The sequence below is a fragment of the Cyanistes caeruleus genome, chromosome 7, assembly GCF_971803275.1.
Source record: "Cyanistes caeruleus chromosome 7, bCyaCae1.hap1.1, whole genome shotgun sequence".
Taxonomy (NCBI): domain Eukaryota; kingdom Metazoa; phylum Chordata; class Aves; order Passeriformes; family Paridae; genus Cyanistes; species Cyanistes caeruleus.
In genome coordinates this window covers 7,423,955-7,446,906 of record NC_141707.1, presented here as the reverse complement: position 1 = coordinate 7,446,906, position 22,952 = coordinate 7,423,955, and the positions used below count along the sequence as shown (strand labels likewise).

Sequence of the window (22,952 nt, the reverse complement as noted above, 5' to 3'; positions counted from 1 at the left end):
GCCTAATCCCAGCTGGAGGTTTGTGGTGCTTGGGGGATTTCTAGATGCAGCCTTCCCTTGTCCTTTGGAAACTCATCCTGAGCAACGCTTCCAATACAAATTACAGCCTTTTTCTTTTTGGAAACTTTACTGTGCATCAGCCCTGAGGTAAGACTAAGACAGACTGTCCTGCTCCACTCTGGGAACACCTTCTCAGCCCTCTCCTTGCCACACCCCAGGGCAATTAGGGCTCCTCTGTGTGATGATTCTGTGTTCCCACAGTCACTGTGACTGCTGTGCTACAAATCCATACCCACTTTCTCTGTGGCCCAGCTTTTACTCCTAAGTTATTTTCATTTGGTGGGCTTAAACAAATTCAGCCTGGCTGCTGTAGGATGCTGCAGAAACAATTACACAGACCTGATAACATCAGTGATAAAACATGCCCTGTCACTTTTTCTGAGCCCAAATTTACAAAGGCAGTACAGCACAAATGGTATTTCATTGCTGAATGTTCTTTTTATGGAGAACACTCTCCATTTTGGGCAGGAGGGAGGGTGTGTTTCAAAGTTAATTTTTCAATTTACAGGCCCTCTATGTACTTTTCATCAGGATCACATCAGGGGCACCCTTGGATAATCAGACAGAAATGGGTTCAGCATAGGAAGAGCTCTGACAATCTATGGAAGTAGGCTGAAGTCCATAATAACTATGAAAAACAAACTCAAATCAAGGTAAATCAACAAAAAACATAATGGAAAAGGTGCAGATTAGAGATAATCAGCTATTTTTACAGTGAAGCAATTTCACACCAAAGAAAGAAAGAAGAGAATGCAAAACCCAACTTTCCAGCTTCAAACTAGTTCGTGTGGGTTCAGCATCTTCACTGGTGACAGAGATCTAAACTCTTCCTCAGTCTGGAAAAATGTTGGCTCAGGTCTCCAGCCCAACAGAGGCAGCTCCAGCAACAGGCAGGTGCTCAGGGAGGGCTGAACTAGGGGGCTCCAGATAAAACTCTGTGCTGGGCATTAATGACTCTGAGACACCTTGTAAATATGTTTTCCATCCTTTGATTTTTATTAATACCACAAATCTGTTGCTCTAGAATAAACACCAAAAAATTACCTTGTAAGACACCCAACCACTGACATTTTCCTGTGTCTGTTCCATTCCCTATTTTTAATTTGGTGAAGCTGGTAAATTCAGTGGAGATGCTTAAGGTGCTTCAAATTGCAGTTGGGGTGTCAAAAAAAAAATGCTCACACTGATTTCTTGTAAAACCCCACTAGCAGAGAAAACAGCATGTCTAAGAGCCCACTTATTCAAAGTTAAGGAAAGAAGTTAAACAGCTTCACAGCACCTAAATACTCTTAACTTATAAGCAAACAAACATTATAGAATTAACAAAGAGGTGCCAATCTAATTAAAATCAATCCACAGATATCTCTAAACACCAAGGGAGCCTGATTAGAAGCTGTTTATAGTGCCTGCTTAAGCAAATTGTGAAGAAGTAATAATTCTGATGTTGTCACTTGCCAGAAAGATTTTTCTCACCTTCAAAACATTCCTTCAGCTTCAATTTATTTAAAGCTCCCACTTTTAAATGAACCACTTCTTTTGTGACATAATTCCTTAAATAGAGGGGTTGAGAAAATTGAGAATTATAGCAGTGAGTGATTCTTGTGTGCTGCCACACACTTGGGAGCATCCCCACTTGCTCATGAGGCTGCACAAAAGGCTTCTCTTGGTAGAGAATGGAGCCTTTTGGGGTGCTCTGCTCCTCTGTCATCCACCTGCAAAACAAGCAGTGCCAGACACCTAAGGAAGGGGCTGCAAGGAAAGAACATCCTGTTGCTGCTCCAGCTGGATGCTAATTATTCCCAAGAAAATTCCCAGAGAGATACAAAAAGCAATTTGGAATCTATGTCCCAAGACACAATGTTCTGGGCCACTCCTGTAACTGGTATCTATGGGAAGGGCACATCACTCCCTAAATAAGGGATCCCCCTAAATAAGGAGTTAGGTTTTTTTTCCCTCCAGCATTTTTCCAGGCATTTCAAGAATGCTGTTTGTCAAAGGGAAAAGAAGACAACAGTTCAAAAAACACACAGATCTGAGAGAAAAATGAAACTTGGGCTCAGAAAAAACACTTTCAGAAAGAAAAACTAGTTTTCAACAGGACAGCCAGTCCATGCTGGCTGCTCTGTAGCTCAAGAGGAAAATTATGAGCCCCAAGCAATACCCTGAAGATAGCAAATCTTGAAAACTCCTCAAGCAAAGTGACAATCCTTGAGCTTGGGGTTGAATGTGCTTGTCCCCTTGCATGACCTGTGTATCCCATGACTAGTCTGAAGACAGGCTTTATTAAAATCCCCCCTTGGCAAAAGCACCAAAGTGGGTGAAAACAGAAATAGGAGACAGAGGTAGTGCTAGACACTCCTCAGAACCAAGAAACCCTTAAAAAAGATGGGGATCAAAACACAGCAGCCCCAGGATTGTCTGCTCTGGACTGCCTGGAGATTTCACAGGGCCAAGCTGATCCCTGGGACCTTCTGGGGCCGTGACAGACACCCACGTACTCAAGATCACGCCGAACTCAGCTGCCCTTCCTGCCCTGCAACAGTCTAAAAATTCAAAGGGAGGAGATGGCAGAGCTTCTCCAGCACCTGGACCCACTCTCACCCCTGTAATTATGTATTTGTGTCTGAACTATTTCATTTCTTCTTAGCCACAGGACAAGCACCCCCAAGAGATGTCCATCTCCACTCTGCCTCCTCCTCTCTTGGCCAAGCCCAAAGGTTGCAGGAGAAGAACGTGCAACCTCAGGTTCTGCAAGGACATCTGCAGCCCCCAACAAATCCCTCCCTGCTGCTCTTCCAGGCGCTGAGTGGGAAAAAAGCACAGTCTAGAGGCTCAATCTGTGGGTGCCACCCCTCCCCTGCCAATGGCACAGCTGCTGAAGAGCATTTGTTTTTAGAAAGAGTTTTTTTCGGTATCCAATTCACAGAGCTTTGCTTTTTCCTTTTTCCTTTTTTTTTTTTCCCTAATGTGTAAAGTGCTTTGTGAATGGGCCAACTAAAATTATTTATAATGAGCTAATTTCCATAAAATTGGGCTAATTAATTTCCATGCTGCCTGATGAAAATTGCTAACATTGGCTTTTTACTGACAATCAAGGTCCTGCAGGCAGTTTCACACCCATCTGACTGGAAGGAGGTCCAGGCTGGATCCTTAGCAAGTGTAAATCTGCAGATATCTAATAAAACAAGCAGAGCAGTGTGCTCATTACACAGAAAAAAAAAATATTTTGGGCCACTTCACAGTTTACATGGGGCTAACAGTGTGTTATCTTTAATTAAGTGCATATATAAATAGAGAGGCACAATATAAAGTTACTTCTTCAAGATCCTGAAAGCCATGCAGGCTCCAGTGAAATACTTTTTTCCACCCAGTAGAATTAGGGAGGATATCAGGATTTGTACAGAAGTGAACTAGGAAGCACCAGGAGGGGCAGCTCAAAGGGAAAAGAAAAAAATAACCTTACAGGAATGCTTTAGTGCCCTGAGGGTTCACAAACAGCCAAGGGATTTTTGTACTCCTAATGGATTTGCATATGAAAATTGCTACTGAAGGGATTAACTACCCTTTTAAAAGCCATTTCACACAGTACTGTGTGGACACAGGTCTAGCTGTGGCTAATTCTGATGGGAACAGTTGACTTGGCAAAACAGAACTGTCATGTCTTACATCAATGGGGTTTCTCAGGTACAAATAAAAACAGCAGGGCTCAGGAGCAGGAAAGTGCCCCTTGTAGCAACTTTGTGTTGTGGGCTACACTTTGATAATATTTCATAAATCATGTTAAGCTCTAACTAAGCCCAGCATAGCACCAAAGGCAACTACCCATTGTCATCTAGAAATGCATGATTGAGTTGTATCATGGGCTTCTTGGACTCCTAAATAAAATTCGATTGATAGTCCCATAATATTTTGACTGAAATCTTTCTTGTGAGCTCACAGGTCTAAGTTTGTGACTGTCACACCCTCTGTAATGTCAACATTCATACCTCCAGCCTCCCTGGTAACACACACCATCTTTCCTAGAGAGAAAAAAATCTTTCAGGCTAACACTGTGGATCCCCTTGTTTGCTGTACTGCAGAACACCTACGCAAAGCAAAAGGAAACAACTTGTTTTTCATGTCTAAATACTGCTAAATGACACTGTATCAAGCTAATTTTGCCTCAGGCTTATTAACACAAATTGAATTTGGTGCTAATCAGATACCATGTTGGTATGCAATATGGAAATGTGTGATTTGCACTGACAGCTGTAAAATACAGTAATTGTATTTGTGCAAGACATGGATCTTGTAAAAGACCCCACAATTATTAGTAGTCACACATCAGCTGTAACTTGTTGGGTAGTGCCTGAACAATTTATCTGTCCATGCCCTCAGGCCTACACTTTCAAATGATTACATAAATTAGGGGCAGATGTCTCAACTTTTGAATGTATCCTGTGCCTTCTCACCTTTAACACATGTGCTGAAGGCTGAGATCTCTCCTTCAGCACAGCCCACCATACATGGGGTTATTCTTGTTATTGATATAAATGCCAACTCATTTTTCCAAGAAGCAACCCTTCCCAAGAGGACCAGAGCTACCCATTGCATTGTGATACATACACTTAATACACTGCATTTATAACATTTTTAACAGCATTCAGTTAAACACTCAGTTTCCAAGTATTCACAGCATCCCCACCACAAGGAAATGCAACTCCATGACATCCACAATTTTGACATGCAAGATTTATCTTCATCTCTGTCAATTGATGGAAACTCTTTAAGAGTTCCTTCAAAGGCTTCATTTCTATGCTGTTTCTATGTTCCATTATTAGTCACATGCTAGTCACAACTGCAGTGAATATATATCTAGCTTAAACATTGATACATGTCAAGCTAATATCTCTTTCTCCTTTTATTTCCCCTCTTGCCCTTATAAAGACACTTTATTATAGTGAGATATTAATTATGATTTTTCCTTCCCTGGATGTGGCTGCATTTGTCTTTTGCCTCTATTTACTGCTTCATAACAGCTCATGAAAAGACAGTCAATAACTCTCCTTTCCACTCCCAGGAAATCTGAATGGATGACTTGCAAGGAAAGAGGAGAAATTAAAAAGGTGCATGGTGCTGGGGAGGACAACAAGAGTATTGTTAGGCCATGGTGATGCTGGATGACATTTTCCAGAGGGGCAAAGGGACATAGCCAGGAGGTTACCTACAAAGAAGAGAGGCAAAACTTCCCATCTGCCACTGTATCTGACCTGGGGCTTAATTCCCTTTTGTAAATGTAAATCAAGTACTTCTGAACAGGGCAGCCCCAGCCATAACCCCAGATATAAGTGCATTAGAACAGAATGCAAAATATTAGGAGGATTAAAGTGCAAGCAAATACCAGCACACTCTGTTTGCAGGCAGTCCAGAACCACGTGGGACATGGTGGTTACAGCTAGCAAGGACAAAGCCAAAATAAAGAAAACCACAATAAAAGAGTGACCACTGAAACAAAGTGGGGAAACGATAAAAATATTTCCAAGACTAAGTGGTGGAGAGGAGATGGATTGCAAAATCTTGTTCATCCCCCCCTTCAAACATATAACCAACAATGAAAAGATGCAAAAGGCACCAAATTAAACCTGGTAAATTTATCTAGAAAATTAATTCCAATGCCCAGGTAGCTGTTGCCCTTGCCAGTCTAAGGTACCGTTGAATTCATGCCTTTAGGAAAGGATTGCAATCAGGATCCCAAAGCTGAAGAGACAAGCAGAGTATTCTCAGGTATAAAAGCAAATCTTATAGAGGTGTAAATACAACACCCAGGTCTGGGGCACTGAGCTATGCCTGTGATCAGGGCCAGGAAAGAGCTTTTCCTGGGGGGAAGGAGTTAGTGCCTGCATGGCACACCTTTGACTTCTCCTGGAGAACCACCTTTCCTCTGCTGCTCCTGCTTTTTCCTGCAGCCACTTCTCCTATTTTTATTCCCACATTTCAATTGCTAGGTTTGGCCCAAAACCAGAAATGCAGAGGTAAAGAAGCTGAGTGATGAGTGTTTCAAAACCAACAAGTTCAACCCTCCAGAAAGAATCCCCTCAAGCCTGAGGAACCACTGTGGGTGGATTAACAGGATCATTCGTACTGGCCATGGCAGCTTCACCCTGTTAGGATTTTGGGACCCCCAGGCTAAGAGCAGATCCTCAAGCTGAGATGAGCAGTGCCAGTTCTTGAGGAGCTCCATTTCCATCAGATTCCCCTGAGCTGGAAACATGGTGCTGAGGCAGTTCTGAGCTATTTGCACAGTGTCAGCCGCAATCCCGCCGGAGATACTCTGTGTCCATCCATCATTAGCACACAATCAGACTAAGCTCTCCTGTTTCACTGAAAGGAACTTTTCCAGAGTGCTATTGATATTACACACTGCAGCCTAAACAGACAGACTTGTTAAGAGAGAGCACATCTCCCATGTCTGTGACAGAGGCGCTCACGGAAATACAATTAAATCTTTTCAAGACAGAGAAATGTGCTTTTTACCAGGGAACAAACTTCCCCAGCTTCTAACACCAAAGGGCCAACCAAATTTAATACATCATTCTGCTCAATAAAAGGTTTTTTTCTGCAGAGCATGGCAAATTCAATCTAGAAAAGTATTAAAGTATATTAAAATGTGCTTTTTTTGATCCCATAGCTTTATTCCATTTTACCTACAATTGGCTGCATATGGAGTATGTCATTATAACTGTATTTTAAGGCTATTTTTTTTCCAGAGGTGTTAAAAATACATAGGTGTCTGTTTTTCATTCATTTGAAGAATAACTGAAGCAGTACTCAGGCAGACTGAGATGCTCAGGCTGGGTTAGCTAAAACACAGTGTACAGCTAATACATGACATTAGTAACAATAAATGAAACAATAATGAATCGAGGTCCTAAACTATGGCCTTCCAGACAAGGATATCAGAGATTTGAATCACATTTATTTACTTCACTCCTGAGGCAGAGTTGGTTTAACTCACCCACATATCCCAGGGCACGGTCACTGGAGCCACAAGAGCCCCAGCTCCTCTTCTGACCCCTCTCCAAAACCCTCAGGCACTGTCTGCAGGATCAAGGTGGAGGGGGGTGATCTTGCTGGCATTACAGCATGTAATCTCCCTTATAAATTTAACAACCTCCACCCTGAAATTCCACTCACCTTTATGATCATATGGTTGCTCCAGAGCTTCTGCTCTCTGATACCTGGACATCTTTTATTAACCCAGAAGTCAGTTCACCCTTATCTAACTCTGCCCTTTCAGCCATCATACTTCTTTTTGCTCTTTTGCGTTTATTCCTTCCCTAGCAGCAATCTAATTTCCTTTCAGCCCTCTTTTACTGCACTTCAGTGATTTCAGCTCATGTTCCTGAGGGATCTGCACTGGCTGCCTTTGCAGCCAAGCTCCTTACAGCTCACCTCATACAAGTCCCATTTTATTACACTGATCCCACCTTTCTGTTACTGTACAGTGTCTGTTTCCACACCTTTCACCAGAAGAACAACATCCTCCTTCCTGCTGCATGATTTACCTTAAAATGACATTTTAACGTTCACTTTAATTCCAACTGAGCAAACACTCTGAGCACTTAGGCTGGGTGCAGGACTACGCATTGCACCCAGACAGCCTGCAACGGGATGCAACACTTAAATAAACTGCAATAAACTGAAATAAATAGCAAGACATCAAACTGACCTGCAAATCAGCACATCACTAAATGAACTCACCAAACCAGTCCCGCTGCTGCCCTGATTTCATCACAAATTATGCTGTTGGTGATGACAGCCAGTTGTGAGGTGGTTTGATTTTCAATAGAAAACTGTGCTGAGGTGAAGGAGGGAAGTTCAGCCAAAAATGAAGAAATGCTGCCTCCAGTATCATTAGCTCTCCAGGGAGGCCTGCAGGTTGCAGGCTGGTAAAAGGCAGCGGTGCTGAGATGTCCTGATGGACCAAGGACAGGGAACCACCACCCTGTGCTAGTGCCATGCTTAGGTGTAGACTTCCCTGGGAGATACCCTGACAAAAATTACTGATTTTGACAAAATATGACTACCAAGATGGGAATAAACTCTTACAGAGCAGTACAGACATCCATGGAAGTATATGCTCATGGCTAAGTTCATCCACATGATTGGTCTAAAGACTTTAAGCACTCCAGTGGGATGAGGGAGACAGAGAAAATCTCCTGGGGTTTTTTGGGACTTCAGATACAAAGCTGGATATTTAAAAGTAATGTTTATGTTGTGAGTACTTGCTGCCCAAGACACAAGGGTTTCTTAATTAGCTTTGTACAAAGCTGAAAACAACCTGGTCTGCTTCACCAGCAAATGAAAAATCAAACCCAGATATATGACCCCCTCTCGAGCACTGTTCCTTGATCCTGAGCAGGTTTTTCCTACAGCCTAAGTCAAATTGCACAGGCAGGACAGACCTCACATCTCTCTTTGGAAGACTGATCAATATGAAAACCCTGATTAGTCTTTAAGTGGTTCCCCCCAGTGATGCTGTCAGCTGCAGGCAGGGATGTGCCATGGGCAGCCCAGCACTTTCCCTTTAGTGCCAGACACACATCTGCACCTTGACTGCCTCTATGCAAGGAGGGTCCAGAGGGGCTTCAGCAAAAACAGCTTCAAATAACAACTATTGCTGGCCTGTCTGGCTGCAAGCACCCTGACAGCTCCCCCACCCAACAAAAGATGTCCAAGGAAATAAGAAAATAACAGTATCAATACAGACTACCACCTCCTGCAGCAAGTGCAGGGAGCTGGGGAGCAGGGAAGGCATGTCCTTCAATATTTAACTTCTTCACTCTTTGTTCTCCATCTCAAGTTGAACAATACGTTAATTACCTGATGAAGCGCTATAATTACTCTAACAGCTCTGCTCTTAGTTATAATTACTGCATCAACACTTTCTTTTTCATATGCTTCAATCTATACCTATTACATTGTCATGATGAAGACACATTAACATTATAATACCGTATAATTAGCTGATGAGCAATTAAATTATTCCACTGCTCTTGTTCCTCTTTGCCAAGAGGTTGCTTTCCAAGCACTATTGTCTTCTTTTTCTCTGGTCTGCTTCAGAGGTTGGGGTTGTTTTTTTTTTTGCTTCATTTTATAAAAAGGACCTCATATGCTTTATTCAAACAGATTTGATTTAAAATTCCGAGAGAGCATAGTAATTAAGGTCCTAGGAGAAGTTAATTTGTTTAAAATATTTCAAACTTCACTTAAGTTCAAACTGAGTTTGTTTTCCAAAAGCTAACAAGAATAGGAAAGTGTTGGAGAAATATTTGTGTAAAAAATAAGTGAATTATTCATTACTCCTTCAAAACACTTCCCAGACATGGTGATGCATTGAGAAGTCTGACCTGGAACAGAGACTAGACAGAGCTAAGAAAATAAAGTAGGTGTTTATTAAAAGGATACACCTTGGGCAGAACAAGAGCCTGGCCAGGGCTACATCCAAGATGGACCCAAAATGGTCACAAAATGGGAGATCAGTCACGAGGTCTCACACTTTTATAAGTTTTGGTCCATTTGCATGTTGGATTTAATTGTGAAATTACAGCTTCAGGTTATGAAGTCCCATCCTCCTTGTTTGCTCTTCTTCAGTTCCCCGTTGTTTATATTTTTGGGCCTGAGAGTTGTAATCATTGTCCTTGGTCTTGTGGTGGAGAAGGAATTTTGTCTACCTACCCTGTGAAGAGAACCCACCAACACTTACTATGAAGCTCAGAGCTACACCTCTAGGCAGCAAAGAATCTGAAAAATATGGAAGCTAAAACTTAACACATCAATAGCACAAAATCCTATTAATAGGGAGGAAATGGCTAAACCCCTCAAAATCAGTTTTACCATCATATTTATTTATTTTATACCTCAGTGAAAAAAAAACATAAGCAGTTTTGCACTTTTTTCTTTAACACCTTGAAGGAAAGTATAGATAATAAGCTCAGTGAGAATATCTGAGAAGTCTGACTCAATCTAGACAGCAGCACTGGGAAATTCTCACAGCATTAGGAAATCAAACCAACACTGCACAGTACACAATAATGTTGTGTAAACTTCAGCATTTATCTTGATTATTAGTTGGTCTTGTAGGACTCATTTGCTTTGTCCTCTCACCTGATTTTTGTGGCTGAAAAATTGTCCATTTGATTTCCAATCAGTTCAAGCAACTTGTATTGTTGTACAACCTTCTCCCTCTCTCTCCTGGCTAAAATCCCTTTAATGTAGTTGTGAGATGTCTCTGGCCCTGTGCTGGTGGCAATAGCAGACACATCAGTTTTAGGTGGCACTGGCTGACTGGTTTCCATTCTGGGATTGTTGCTTCCTCTCAGTCACACCTTCCAGTCATAATGTTGCTCTTCAATCAACACTTTGTAATCAAACAAAACACTTTGTTTTGATTTAGTAACAGAAATAAGAGCAAAGCACCTCAGTACAAACAGAGCGCAGCAGAGCCTGCTGGTGACATCTGAGCAGAAGTCTATCCCAAAGCAACACTGACCTTCTACATCAACCTCCCTTACCCAGGGTTTTTCCTCCATCTCTCTTAACTCCACAAACCCTTCATTTCCATTTGAAGATAAAGATGACTGCTTAAAATCAAACCTGTCGTTTGCTATGTTGATTAAATTTCTCTATTTCAGATCTACCCACTGAGTCTTCTCATTGCCATCTAGCATAGCAAAGCCAACTTTCTCAACTTCAGGCTCAAGCTGTCATTTGGTCAAAATTTCTCATTTCCTGTAGGCACCTGCCCCTGTAGTGCTCATGGCTGTGCTTACCTTCATCTCTACCCAAGAAAACCTTGAAAGACCTGACTGAATTTGTCCCAGAGGATTACTAAAAATGCATGGCATCTGAATAAACATCCAGAGGATGGAAGGTTGGCATAGAGGGATGTGCTTTGACTCTTTGCTGAAGGCTCCCTGTCTCTGCAACAGCTGCACCCACCTCACTACTAGTAATGCCCTTGCTGGTGTTTGGCATCCATCCCCTGAAGCCTGCCTCAGTCCTGCCCCCCAGCTCCTCACCCCCCAGTGCAGGGACAGATTTCCATGTGAGCAATCTGCTCCCAGGAAGGGTTGGGCTTCATCCACCTCCCGCCTGCATTAGTCTTAACACTTCTGGGCTGAGTGTGAGGGTCTGAAGGCTTTGTCAGATGGAAAAGCACCAGGAAAACCAATGTTTATCCTCTTTGATGCTCGTGCTGCTTCCCATGGTGCTCAGGATAAACTGAGTTAATCCCGGACAGAGGGACAGGCTGCTCAGCTCCTGCAGTCGTTCAAAGCTGTGATCAGATCAGGATGTTTCTTTTCATCTACTGGCATCTCTCCTGCATTTAAGTTATTATAAAATTATATAGATCAATGATGAACACATCATTGTTATTTGTTTTATCACCCTCCTTTTTTTCCATGAAAGCTCCTATTTGTTTTCCACAAGGTTCTTTGCAGAGATACTGCAAAAGCACAAGACGGTGCTGGAAGACCACAAACAAGAAGCACATGGGGCTGATGCCTTCCCATCCTCTGATCTGCCCCATGCCCCATCCCTGCACACACAGGTCACTCCATCTTTGCCAGTCCCAAAGAAGCCACAGGCTGGTGTTGCCATCTGGGCACCTGGAAGCCGCCTCGTGCATGAACGAGGGAAAAGAGGAACATCACAGCAGTGCTTTGTCTTTCTGGATATCTCTCTCTGCTGGAGCGAGCACAGAAAGTTGAACATCTTGGCAGCATGATGTTGTTTTGGGCCTTTTTTTGGCAGGGCTCTTCCCAAAAAAAAAGCCATTTGGCAGATGTGGCACACAAACAGAGCCAGCCAGCTCATTCGCTCAGCCCCGATCTTTACGCTTCCTCCAAGGGCTTCACACGTGCAACAAACGTGCCTCAGCCAGCCAGGCTTTAGCACCACAATTTCACTTCTAGCAGAGCTCCCAGAAGCTTTCACTTCTCCTAGCACAGGGAGCTGGCACAGGTAGATCTGAACACCAAGGCACCCAGTGCCTTCATGCAAAGGACTCCCCACTAGCTGCCTCCACAGGAATTACAGGATTTGGGTTGAAAGGAACCTTAAAGCTCACCCCCTGCCCTGGGCAGGGACACCTTTCACTAGACCAGGTTTCTCCAAGCCCCATCCAACCTGGCCTTGGACACTTCCAGGGATGGCAGTTCAGCTTTTGAAAGCTTTTTAGAAAGTTTTCCAGTCTCCATCTGCAGTGATCATCACCCAAGCAACGCTGGGCTCCTGATCTCCCAAATGGTCAGGGGTATGGCTTTTCTTACAGCACTGGCCAAATGCAGGAGAAGATTTAAGGGCACATCCCAGTGCCTGCTGGGGTCACCACCCAGGGAGGAAGAGCTGAACTTTACACTTGATTTTTAGAAGAAGGGTCAGCGTTGGGCTTTGCAGCAATGCTGGTCTGATCTGGCCTCTCTCCCCCACTCCCCAACGTGCCTTTTTCAGCACTCACAGCTTTTCCGCTTTAAAAAGCATCCCATCATTTTTGCCCATGCCATTTATTTTCCAATGTTGTTTCAAACTGTTTGCACATGGCCCCTGGTATCTCAGCGGGTGAGCACTTTACAAATAAAGTGATGAGAGGGGTTAAAAGAATGAGACTTGATAATTCACACTAGGAGCAGCCAGATGTCTTATTGCCTTGGAAAGAATCAAAAAGGAGAAAACAGATCATCCTCACGTGGGTTTAGATGTACACAGAACACTTTAAAAAATGAAAGCAAAATGACATAGCAGATGCAAAAGCTGAAAAGCTTAACACAAGTGAGCTGAAAACCAAGTATGCAAAGAAATGATGGAACAAGTGTTTATTTATGCTCTTCTCCTTCACTGGTACCCACACTCAGTAAGGTTTTGGTAGCCTAAACCTCTCTTTAAGCAAACAGCTCCTGCATACTTTTTGCTAAAACAAGACAGATTTTTCTAGTTCTAATGAAAAACAGGGTTTGCACCCCTTAGCAGCGTGGTTTACAGGAACAGGGCATGGGAAGGGCAAATCCTGCCTTGGTGCACTTTGCTGATGCTCCTGCATTACTGTAAAAGCTGAGTTTAAAGAGTCTCTTTTGAAAGAAAAGCGAAAACAAAAAGCCACCAGCTGGATGACACAGTGCTGCTCCTACAAAATAACACGTGGCCATACTAAGATGCCTAAAATAAAATTATCACACGAGGTATCAAGTAAATCCAATCCAGAGCAGAAAGGGAGCTGCAGAGCCTGTATCTCCCACACCGTGGTGGGAGAAGGATGTAGCAGGCACCCATGCAGGGGCTCTGGGATCCAAGGAGGGGAACCAGAGGGTCCTTTGTGTTTTTACACAATCCTCCAACACTGAATGGACCCAGAGCAGCAAGAATTCTCCTCTTAAGATCACCTAATTCAGAATGATATGATAAAACAAGCCAAATGATTCAAAAGCACCTCTTATCACTTCTAACCCTCATCTGAGCTGCCGTTTGGGTTCACCACATAATGCCTGATATTCTGGGGCTCCCAGCCCTGCTGGCAGACTGGGAGAACTGTGGCCCCTGTAGATCTTGGATGACTGGATGAAAATCCCCCTCTCCAAAGCCCCCATGGCCAAGTCAGAGCAGGCTGCAGAGCTGGCCGTGACCCCTCCATGCATCCCTGGGTGCTGAGGGAAATCTCACTGCCATCTCCCATGGAAATAATGCCAAAGGCTTTGCAGAAAAAGATCCTTTCCTTCATGGAAAATGTGAAATTCCATAGAATTTCCACATCTGAGCAAGCGGGGTTTAGCTGCAAGGCATGGAAAGGGAAACAGCCATGCCCAAATCTCAGGACTGTAAATGTGATTACCTTCTAAAAACCATCTGGAGCCTAGAATTAAGCCTAAACTTAGTTCTGTCTCAGTGTCAATAAATAAAATAGTCTGGGTAGTGGACAAATTCAAACTTGTAGGGAAAATAAAAAAGTGACTTTAGTATCTAAAGGTGCTCTTTTTCCTTTTTTTTCCTCTCTCTCTTAATCAAGAGGAAAGACATTCACTGAGAACCTGAGTTAATGCTCCTTGAAGCCAATTTTCCACTGAATTTCACAAAGCTCTGGATTTTGCTCCTGGTGAACTTGGTGGTAGTTTCAAGGATGATCTCTTCAAATACACAGGTTGCAGGATTAAATGTGCCTCTGTATTTACTTAACCCTTTGACACAACACTTAGGAAAAACTTGGGTGCAGACTGTCAATACTCACTGAAGCACAGGGTCTCTGTTCCCTCTTGAAATCATCCTGGAGGCTGTGTTTGTGGGATGCCAACACCAAGAAACCAGCTGCTTAGCACATAAAACCTTGCACAGCATCATTCAAGCTCAGCTAAACTATACTGGCAGCAGATCGAGCCTTCAGCACCTAAAGGTATTTACTGAAATTCCAGAAATCATTCCATTTGGAAATAATTTGTGTGCCTGGTATTAAGGCAGGCATTTTGACACATCCAAACAAAATCAGGAGATGCATTTTTTGTGGTTCTAGAAAGTATTTAGATCATGTGGAGTTAATATGGCTAGTTTTGGGACTGAGGTTGCTAGGCACCCAATAAAATTAGGAGACAAATTAGGAAAAACAATTAGGAAAAATTCTTGTGATTCATACTAAAAGAATCCTGATAAAGTAGTGTGCTTTTGGCTTTTTGTGGGTTTCACCCTGGATGCAACACCTGCTCTGCTTCACCTGGATTAGCTGACAATTACACCAGATGTGAAAACTGGCAAAATGGAATGCATCCTTGTGCCAATTCTTCCTCCTTTTATATCCTGGCTATGACTCCTTCCTGTAACTGGAAGGACTGTAGCTGCTAATTGGGCTGCTTGGTCATGTCACATTGGTCATTTCTTTCACATGGGCCATTGTTAAGCAAGAAAGTGCCATGGCAGACCCACGATTTAATTCCAAGATTAAATAAGTTACAGTTTTCAAGGATGGCATGTATATATTAATATGGTCTGTCCTGAGACAAAAATGCACAAGTCATGTTGAAATAGCTTTTACCTCTTATTGCAAAGCTGTAAATGAGGAGTAAAATAAGTTAAACTGCCAACAGGGACCATGTTTACTTCTTTGTGCACAATTCCTTCCAATAACCAACATGGGAAATGGAGGGAATTCCTCACTTTTGCCATACAAAGGGAATTTTTTTTCACAGCACACTGAGATCTCTATAGTTTTATTAAGCAGAAATCTCATCATTTGCAGAAAAAAAATAAAACAGAAAAAAATCTCAACCATCTTGACAGTCACCTTCAGCATGATTTCTGCCAGATCAAGGCCTCACCAGACATGGCTGTTTTCCAAGGCAAAGGAATTCATGGCTCTCTCAGTCTGTGAGGCTGCACAGAGCTGGAGAAAGAGGCAGCTGTTGGGCAGTTCTTTCCATCCCCATCCTTCAATACATGGCAGCACACCTTGGCCAACACCAGAGAGACAAAAAACCAGTGGGGACAAACGCTTCCTCTCCTTTAGGATAAACGGGAAAAGCAATCGGGCCAGCGATTGCAACATGGCAAATGCCGGGGAACAAAAGGCATGGCCATGTCCTGGGTGTGTGAAGGGAACAGGTGTGGGAATTGAAAGACCCCAGAGAAACAGAGGAAGAAACAGAAATACAAGACAAGAGCCCTCATGACTGGAGAAAGCCAGGCCTCATGCAGGCCCAGCACGGCCGGGCTGAGCAGTGACTGCTGGGTGAAGCTTGGAAGAGTAACTAAAGCAATTACCTCCTCTGATTTTTTTTAAATACCTCCTGCCTTCCGAGGGAAAGGGCTCTGGGCAGTGACAGATGGTCCCTTGCGAGTCTTGCTGCTTTGGTTCGAGACTTTGGACGCGTCCAGCCAGCCCGTCTGTGCCTCGGCCCTGCGGCGTCGGCAGAAGGTGGCGGAGCTGGCACTCCCAGCCCAGACATGGCCCAGGTGGGAGCTCAAACTCAGCTGCCAGCCCAGCTGGGCTCCCACTGAAACACTGGGCACTGCTTTGGGCTCCATGGAAAAGCCCTGCCAGTGCAGGGATTATGGGGGTGGCTTCTGTGAGAAGCTGCTGGAAGCCGCCTTCAAGTCTGGCACAGCCAACCCATGGGGGCTCCAAAGATGGATGTGCTGCTGGCCAAAACTGGGCCAAATAAAATGGTGGTGATGCCTCTGGGATAAGAGGTTTAAGGAGAAAGAAGAAAAAGTTATGGTGCAGTTGTGATTGCAGCCAGAGAAGAGAGGAGAGAGAACGTGTGAGAAGAACAACTCTGCAGACACCAAGGCCGGTGCAGAAGGAGAGGCAGGAGGTGCTCCAGGCACCAGAGCTGAGATCCTTTTGCAGCCTGTGGTGAAGACCATGGTGAAGTAGCTGTACCCTGGCAGCCCAGGGAGATCCATGGGGATGCAGAGATCCAGCTGCATCCACACCAGAGCAGGGGGATGCCTGAGAAGAGGCTGAGACCCTGTGGGACTCCATGGAGAGGGGAGCCCACACTGCAGCAGTTTTGGGAGAACTCACATTGCAGCAGTTCTCATGGTTTTGTTGTTTGTGAGATGGACTCATGGTGGAGAAGTTCATAGAGAACTGTCTCCTGTGGGAGCAGCCCCATGGTGAAGCAGGGGAAGGACTCCTCTCCCTAAGCAACAGGAGAAACCATGAGTAATAAACTGACCACAACCCCAGTTCCTGTCTTCCTGCACCACTGGAGTAAGAGGTGGAGCTGGAAGGAGGGAGGGGTGGGGGAAAGGTGTTCTAAAGGTTTTATTTTACTTCTCATTAGCCTGCTCTGACTTTGTTAGTAATAAATTCAATTCATATCTCTAACTCAAGTGTGCTCTGCCTCTGACGGTATTTGGTGAGTGATCTCTCCCGGTCCTTACCTCAGCTTAGAAACTCTTCATTCTAGTTTGTCTCCCCTGTCGATCTGCAGAGGGGATTGAGGCTTTGGTGGGTGCCTGGAGTCCAGCCAGGGTCACCCCATTACAGTCACCAACACAACATCCTGAGCCTGAGGAGTCTCTGCTCAAGGGACAGGCAGCTGGAGGTGGGCAAGCTTTAAGCCAGGGCACAGCAAAGCCACCATAACAAGGTTGCCAAAATCCTCAACAATTCCCATACAAACAAGTGTATTTGGGAAATAAGCATTGAAAACACATGTCTTCAAAATCCACCTCTTTTCTTGGACAGAAGTATTGCCAGACAGGAGTCTGGGCAATGGAAGATCAGGAAGGGCAGCAGCATGAGGATTCGCTGTAGCGTGCAATCAGCATTGCCAAGACACAGAGGCAAACAGAGGTCCAGAGAGGAAAAATAGCTGTGCTGCAGGAATTGCATTGCACCGTGCTGCAGACTTGAGAGGGAAACTAGAACAGCAGGGTCACCTTTTCCAGGCATCACCAGACTTGAATTCCTACCCAGAGCTCCTGAAGCAAGTTGAGTGTGTGTAGACTCCCCGAGGTGCACACACACACAAGACAAGACTTACTTTAAATCTGGAAGCCTCTGAGCAATGTTTTAAGCAAAACATTCCACTTAATAAAGCCAATAGCCAGGCACTTGGCACCTCTTTGAACCTGTCTCCTCACACCCCAGCCCAAGTGCTGCTAATCAGCATTGCTTCTGACAAGTTTATACTCTAATTGATAAAATTAGACTAAGTCCTATTGTGCCAAAAGGCAGTATAATTTCAATTCCCTCTATTTAAACAATTGATAGCTCTCATACAGAAAGTACAGTACTTGAGGTAGGCAAATTACTTTTAATTCCCTACTTTTCTACTGTGTCAAGTATTTTCTTGTGGATAAACAGACTCCCACGCCTATTCTATTCTGTAACCCTTCTTTCATTCATCATCATCAATCTGAAACTAGGCCCTTGAACATCCTATTACTCAACACAGCATCTTTGTTTATGCCTGTTTATGCTTAACCCCCAGCTATCTGCAGAACAGCCTTCAAGGAGAACATACCAGCACATGCCTGTGATTGAAACTGCAGCAGTATAAAACAAAGAGAGAACTGACAGTGCCCTATATCACTAGGCTAGAGGAAGAATCCAAAGTGCTGCACTATTTCCCTGAGAAAAACAGCAGAAATGTTGCCTCTGCCACACTGGGGCTTCTAAAATAATGCTTGTGCTTGCTGGGGACAAAGAGCCCTGCAAACAAAACTTTGCTCTGACTCTCAGCTCACCCATACTGTGAGAAGAGTAACAAAATTTGTACAGAAAGTGGGACTACCGGGTACAAAATAAGGAATATTGAGAAGTGGCAGGCCAGAAAACGTGTGTCTCAAGGAACACTGTAAAAAACGCTTAGCTGTACACTCTGAACACTCAAATTTTATACAAAGGGATATATTAAAAAGTGCCCCAGATTTTAATTTTCCTCCTCAGTCAGTCACTTGTAGTCTTTCCTATAGTGAGAAGTAGGTGGTTTTCATATCATGCATGCTAATAACAATGTTAAAAAATCTACCCAGAACTCCTCACTGAATTAACTTTTACAGCTTTTTCTTGCATTTCAACATCATTTACCGCAGTGCTAGTGCTGCTGTGTTCATACAGGGTAATGTGAAAAGACCTGGCTGGGAAAGAGTGGTTTTATTTTTCAGTCCCTTAGAGACATTAAAAAAAAAGGGTCAGTTTTCAGTTTGTAAAGATATAAGATCCTTGGGATTCTTTTCGAAGGAGAGGTTTGCTGAGATGGGTGATCCTAGAAGGATGGGACAGATAAGCTGCTATCCCATAGGATTCAAATGTATATACTCTACAAACACATAAATATTCCCATTTTCAAGCAAACCATTGCTGTACATAGCTCAAGCATGCATGGCTGTGGTCACATATCCATGGCATCAATCACAGCACAGGGTCTAAGCTTTCCCAAAGTTATACACCACACTTAGATTTAGTAAGAAAGACTGGTAATTGTTAGAAAGAGCTCATTTTCACTCTACTTACTGAAACAGCAATGTCTTTTCTCAAAGGTATACAGAAAAAAGTAATTGAAGTCAGAAGGACAAAGGTGACCTGGCTTTGGCCACAGCAAAGACCATCAAAGCAGATTTTCTTGCCTTTTTCAAGTGATTTTCTTGCCTCCCTGATGGTTATCAGCTCTGTTTATAGGGGTTGTGTATGCTAAGCATGCACTACCTACACACACAGCATTTCCATCCTACTTCTCTAATTGGTCTAATCATGCATTTCATTATTAAGGTAATTTCTAGTATCACACATTGCATTAACCAGGCCCTTCAATTTATTTTCTTCCCCACTTTTCTCAGCTAATAAAGGAGAGCAAGGAAGAAGAGGAAAGAGACTCCCCATGTTCAGCACTGTTAAAACATAACCAAGCTCTGTGCAGGCTTTTGAACTTCATCCTTCCCAGAATTACAGCAACTTCATTTCATTTTTCCTGCTGCTGCAGACTAGAAGCTGTTTCTCTGGAGGTGGGTTTATAGGGCATTGGGACACTGTTTTCCAGCTGGATGGCTGGAAATAGGTGGCTGGGAAATGCCTCCATCCTCAGTAGCTCCCTGCAGCCCTGCTAGCCGGAGTCGCTGCCTTTCAGAGCCCATCTGAGATGGATGACTCAGTTGTCACTCAGCATCAAGGATGGGGATTCTAAGCCACGGGGCTGATCATTTCCAGCTTGTAAATCCACTAGAAACACCTCCCTCACCCTTTCTCTCCTCACCAGCTCCACCGCTTACTTTTTTTAAATGGATTTGCCTATTTATTTGTTGTCAAGTGTTACTAGTCTGCTTCCAGCAGGACCTTAAATGAGCAGAGGATATTGTCCTGTTGGCTCAGTTCAATTAATCATTTCAACTGATGGCTGCTTAATTTAGTTGGTGAAACATCAGCAACTACGCTGCTAATCTAGACAAAACCAGAATCCCTAGGGCACAGTAGCAAGGCAGGGTGTGTGGGGGGAAAGGTGGGGGGCTATGATCAGATCTGTCCCACTCTGGAATTGCTCACAAAGCCCTTCCACACCCTTGGCAAGTGCCTCAAGTAACACAGGGACATGCTGCAAAGGCAGGGCCAGGGGCAGAGCAGCAGAGGAGGAGAAGACAAGCACTTGTGAGCTTGTAGCCCACATCCCTGCAGCAGCCCAGAAGCTCTCTGCCTCGCTGGGGTCTGGGTAACCACGCTTTACCCTGAGCTTCTGGCGTGGTGCTGACAGCCAGGCAGGAAAGAAAGCTGAAAAACAGCAATGTGCTCTTCTGTAATCTTGCTGTCTTGCTTGGGACACTTCACTCTAAGTGATAAGACCAGATCAGTGGTGATGGTATTCATAACTCAGAGCAAACACCCATTATCTGGTTTTCAGTGGCTTCCTGGGCTGGCTGCTCAGTCTCCTAATACCTTTAAAGACCTCAGACTCATTTAAACTAAAGACACTGTTTTAAGGAACTCGATGATAAACATGTTTTTGCCATAAATAGGAGCCTGCCTGACACCTCTCAGCAGCTGGCAAAAGGGTTTGCCACTTTACACTGACCACAGGACTTACAGAACAGCCACTTTGTTACTATGATAAAAAAACTCCTAATTTTCAACTAAAGCTAGAACTTGATAGATTTATTTAATAAACAGCTGACTTGGAAAATACAGGTGTCTCCAGAGTGTCATGCATGATCCTGCAGTGCCACTCAGACCACCTCCCTCCTCCACGGCCTTTGGTGTAAAAATCTTCCCAAATACTAAATGTTGCCTAAACACAGATAAATTTAGGAAGTTGGATTGTCTGCTCTTTGCCACAGCATGACTGACAGCTTGCAGAAACTAGGGAGAGAATTAATGTGTTTAATAGTGCCACAATAATCACAATATATTTACATTTTTCTGACACATTAGTCAAACATTTATCACTTCTTAAAATGCAGCTATGATACTTTGTCTAAACTGTCATGAGTCACAATGTAATTACATGGTAATCATATGGCAATTAATTTATATGATATTCATTTGAAACCGAGAAGAATTAGGCTTGTGATAGCGTACAAAATTAACACAGGCACACCAGACAAGGAATGAAAATCACGCCACTGGAAAAAAAAAAGTAAGAAAATAAATCTTAAAATCAATGTTTAAACAAATTGCTCCAAGCTTTAGGGAAAAGCTCTAAGACTAAACCATCTTAATTTCATCTTTCTGAATTTCTTTATGAAACAACCCCTTGAAAGTTTTCTTTTTGAACTTCAGTTTAACCCCTTCCACCCAACAAAAATGATCTTTTTGATTTCCCTACAACACACATCTTAACAGTTTCCAAACTGAACTACATAATGAAAACAAAACATGAGCTCAACACACTAATGCAAAGCTCTTCTGTGTCCCTTTTCAGGATTTCAGGTCTCCAGGTCACTGCCAGGACTTACATGATGCTCACGTTCCAAGAGACAACCACGCCAGTACTCAGCTCTCCTTCCTTCAGAGATCTCCAGCCCTGCAATCTCTTTTTCTAATCTATTAGATAACTGCAGGTCAAAACTCACTGTCTTGGGCACCAAGCTGAACCCTCTGGTGACGGGAAACTCCCACAGGGACAAGGTCTGAGGGAGGCAAAGATGGTTCAGTCACAATAATATTCCCTCTGTCCAAAACCTAGGAGCAGGATGACTGGGTGAAAAAGACACAACAAGGGGTACCACCAAAGATGAAGTTCAAAACTCATGAAAGGCCTTGAACAGCAACATTTTAACAGCAAGAGTAAATAGCAAAAAAAGAAAAATATCTCACAGTGAAGAAAATTAAGATGCTGTATGTGGTAAATTATTCCATTTACAGCTTCCTTTTAAAAAGTCATACTAATTAATGACTTCAGCTAATCTCATTCTTATTCACAAGACAGCCTGTATTTATTTTGCAAAGAAAATGTTTAAATGGAATAGCCTATTGAGAACTTCCTAACTCATCTTCAGCAGTTGTCTTGGGAAACAGCACTGTAGTCATATTTAATACATGCACTGTGTACAGCAACTTTGATGAAAAGGGGAATGAAATTATACAATTATTGCATTAATTATACATTATACACTTTTGTTCAGTGGCCCTTAGTGCTTTTCAGAATAGCTGGGTCACCTGGAGGAAAATTGCACTGCAAAGCTTTTTTATTAACACCCCAAGCAGCTGTAAGAACAAAACCCAACAGTTACTTGAAAACAAACCCCATGGAGTAGATGAGGTGGGGTCCAGGGGTCATGCAGTATCATATTCCACACAATATCCTGGTTTAGTCTTGGAAAATACTCAGTCATTCTGGCTCCTCACCTTGGGATGCTCTTGAAGCACGTTGGGTTTTGTCCAGCACTTTAAGTCACCCTGACGTAGTGCTGCCATCATTTCCCCAGGCCCCTTATCCTCACCTGCTCTCATCCATCCACAGCACCTGGCCCAGGAGCTCCCACACCCTGGGCAATGGGAAGCACCATTTTGGTGGCCCCCTTCACCAGGGAGCTCCCTGTGCACCTGAGGCACATCACCCTGCGGGAACATGTTCTCCCCATGCCATGCAGGTCAGGGAGCAGCAAATCCCAAACTGCAGAACCCATGTGCTGACACATCTGAGAGGCTGTAGGTGCAGCCACCATGGCAAATGTGGTGCCAGGAGTAGCACTGTCCCCACTAGTCCGAGACCCCAAGCCTGGTAGCCAGCCAGGCCACCCACTGCTGGTCTCATCTTGGCAAAAGCACCAAATGGGTCGGGCTGAATAAAAGAAACAAACTTGTTTCTGAGGAAAGACCACAGGAATGGTGCCTGGCATTGCTCTGGGAAGCTCCAACCACAAGCAGAAGATGGTGGAGGTGACACCAGATGTGGGAGGGGACACTAACAAAGATGCAGGAGAACCTGTAC

At 43.7% G+C, this 22,952-nt stretch overlaps 1 protein-coding gene and 1 long non-coding RNA gene across 6 annotated transcripts in view; both read right to left on the bottom strand.

The window, feature by feature from the left end:
* Nucleotides 1-22,952, bottom strand: part of ERBB4 (erb-b2 receptor tyrosine kinase 4) — a 553,845-nt gene that overhangs the window by 295,980 nt on the left and 234,913 nt on the right. Inside the window, exon 1 of one of the 5 annotated variants that reach the window (XM_086896322.1) lies at nt 15,841-16,214. The exons of the other annotated variants lie outside the window; for them this stretch is intronic. The gene's annotated coding sequence lies outside the window, so the exon portion shown is untranslated. Of the gene's footprint in view, nt 1-15,840; nt 16,215-22,952 lie in introns of those variants that run through there. 5 annotated transcript variants of the gene reach the window in all.
* On the bottom strand, nt 9,473-16,542 carry LOC147652163 (uncharacterized). Its single transcript, XR_015288860.1, has 2 exons — nt 10,207-16,542; nt 9,473-9,778 (listed from the first exon to the last, which is right to left on the bottom strand). It is a non-coding gene; the product is annotated as an uncharacterized LOC147652163 (long non-coding RNA).